Source organism: Dermacentor albipictus, chromosome 9, assembly GCF_038994185.2.
Source record: "Dermacentor albipictus isolate Rhodes 1998 colony chromosome 9, USDA_Dalb.pri_finalv2, whole genome shotgun sequence".
Lineage (NCBI taxonomy): Eukaryota > Metazoa > Arthropoda > Arachnida > Ixodida > Ixodidae > Dermacentor > Dermacentor albipictus.
Window position 1 is genome coordinate 14,324,976 of NC_091829.1, and position 2,466 is coordinate 14,327,441.

The 2,466-nt window shown below is 50.4% G+C and overlaps 1 pseudogene; it reads left to right on the plus strand.

Annotated features, from left to right (window-relative positions):
• The first annotated feature begins 570 nt into the window (after positions 1 to 570).
• Positions 571 to 2,224, plus strand: LOC135903627 (U3 small nucleolar RNA-associated protein 15 homolog pseudogene; annotated as a pseudogene).
• The last annotated feature ends 242 nt before the right edge of the window (positions 2,225 to 2,466 follow it).

Sequence of the window (2,466 nt, forward strand, 5' to 3'; positions counted from 1 at the left end):
CGTTAGGTGGAAACCACGTAAACTTTTCAGTTATAGAAGCTGTTGTCCGGAAGAGTAACGCGCCTAATTTGTGGCATGAAAAGGTACTACAAAATTCACAAAATGCTATTTCGAGTAGCTATATACTACCCTCAAAAGCATACTTGAAATCATCCACAGAGAAGCAAATGGCTTGACAATTAAGCACGGCCGGGTGGGCATAACGTTAAGCCAAAGTAAATCGGCGACATATTTATTTATTTATTTATTTATTTATTTATTTATTTACAGAGTACCTACATCGCCATAAAGGTATTACGTAGGGGGGCACCAAGAAGGATACATATCCTACTTGGGGGGCACATATAAGATCATATGTGCACCACAAACAGTTTAGTGCATAGTACTCATAAAAGCTTGTGAGTAAAAGAAAATCGAGAACTTTAATAACACACAGCACAGGTAAATAAAAATAAAAGACAAAATAAAAAGCTGAGCATGGTGGCAACTGCCATCACCCCGTTTCAAAGGGGATGCTCCTACCATCCATCCATCTATCCATGCGGATCTTAACCTCCTAAATTTCAGAAAAGGCGCACTGGCATAGGCATCGCGTCATTCCATGCCTAACGATGGCGGACTTCAGAGGCGTACAAATACATTCCTATCCACGTGCGGGCGTTAAAGCAACTGAAGACAATGTGTACTGGAAGCGACTTTCCCTGCCGGTGACCATCAAGGACATCGGATCCGTCAACAACGTTGACATTTCGCTCCAGGAGCCGCATGCCTTCGCTATCACATGTTCGTCGAGGGTGCGCGTGTTCAACCCCGTCAGCCGCGAGATCACATGCCAGTTCTCCAAGTTCTCGAAGGCGGCTTGCGGCGGCATATTTCGCGCTGACGGCAGCCTCATCGCCGCCGGTGGCGAGGACGGCGCCGTGAAGATCTTCGACGTCAAGACGAGGTCTCTGCTGCGGCAGTTCACGGGCCACAAGGGTCCCACGCAGCGCGTCGCTTTCACCCGCGGCGGCACACAGCTGCTCAGTTTTTCGGATGACTCTACCGTCGCCTTGTGGGACATTCCGGGCCAGACCAGGCTGCTGTCCCTCGACGCGCACGATGACTACGTGCGCTCCGGTTCCGTGTGCAAAGCCAACCCGGACATAGTGCTCTCCGGTTCGTACGACCACACCGCCAAGGTGTTCGACCTGAGGACTGCCGACCCCGTCGTTACCGTAAACCACGGCTCCCCCGTCGAGTCGGTGCTCATGTTTCCTACGGGGGGCATCTTTCTCACGGCGGGGGGACCGCACATAAGGGTGTGGGACGTGGTGGCCGGTCGAATACTGGCCCAAGTGACGCAGCACCACAAGACCGTCACGTGCCTGAAGCTCGCCAGCAATGGACAGCGCTTGCTGTCCGGCTCGCTCGATCGACACGTCAAGGTGTTCGACGTCGCCACGTACCAGGTGGTCCACACGCTCGACTACCCTTCTCCGATACTCTCCCTGGACATCTCGCCGCAGGACAAAGTCCTCGTTGTCGGCATGACGTCGGGACTCATATCCGTACAGAGGCGGAAGAGCGAAAACGTCAAAGAAGTGGCACCCGCGAAGCGCAAGCGATCGTCATCCTTCCAGGAGACTCACAGCGACCCTGGCTTTGTGCCTCGCGAAGGTGATGCCGTGGTTCCCGAGCGAACGGTGCAGAAAATGGCCAAGTACAACACGTTCCTGAGAAAATTCCAAGTCTCGAAAGCGCTCACCCAAGCCTTGCGGGACGCCAAGTTCACGAGGGAGCCGCAGATCGCCGTCGCCGTGATGCAGGAGCTGATTCGAAGGCGAGCCCTGAAGTCTGCCCTTGCAGGCAGGTCGGGGAAGGACCTGGACGAACTCATGCTGTTCGTAACGAAGAATGTCAGCGACCCTCGCTTCTCTAGGATCATGTTAGACGTTGCCACTTTGATGGTTGAAGTGTATTACCCAGAGGTCACAACATGTAAAGCGACATGTCGTAGGCTTAAAATTTTGCAGAAGGTGACGCACCAAGAAGCAAAATATATGCAGGAAATGATGGAACTGAAAGGCACTATTGAAATTCTGCTGTCAAATTCTAGCAGCAGAATACAGAAGGAGACTGCATCTAATCTAAATGAGCTTTAGGTAATGAATGAAGTTATGCTATTGTTTGAGTGCTCATTATGTATATAAATCTTCATGTACATAAATTGTTAATCATGATATTCAAAGTGTTTGTGTGTTTCATCTGGTTCTAGCAGAGCACATTTTATTTGCTCAACGGTCGCATAGTACGAAAGAAATGACGCGTCTTTAAGCAGTGAAAATCTTGGGTTCTTTTTGCCATAACCACAGTATGATTATGAGGCACACCATACTGGGCAACTCCGAATGAATTTTGATTACCTTGGGTTCTTAACATGCACCCAAAGCACAGTACACGGGCATTCTTGCATTTCGCCCCCAT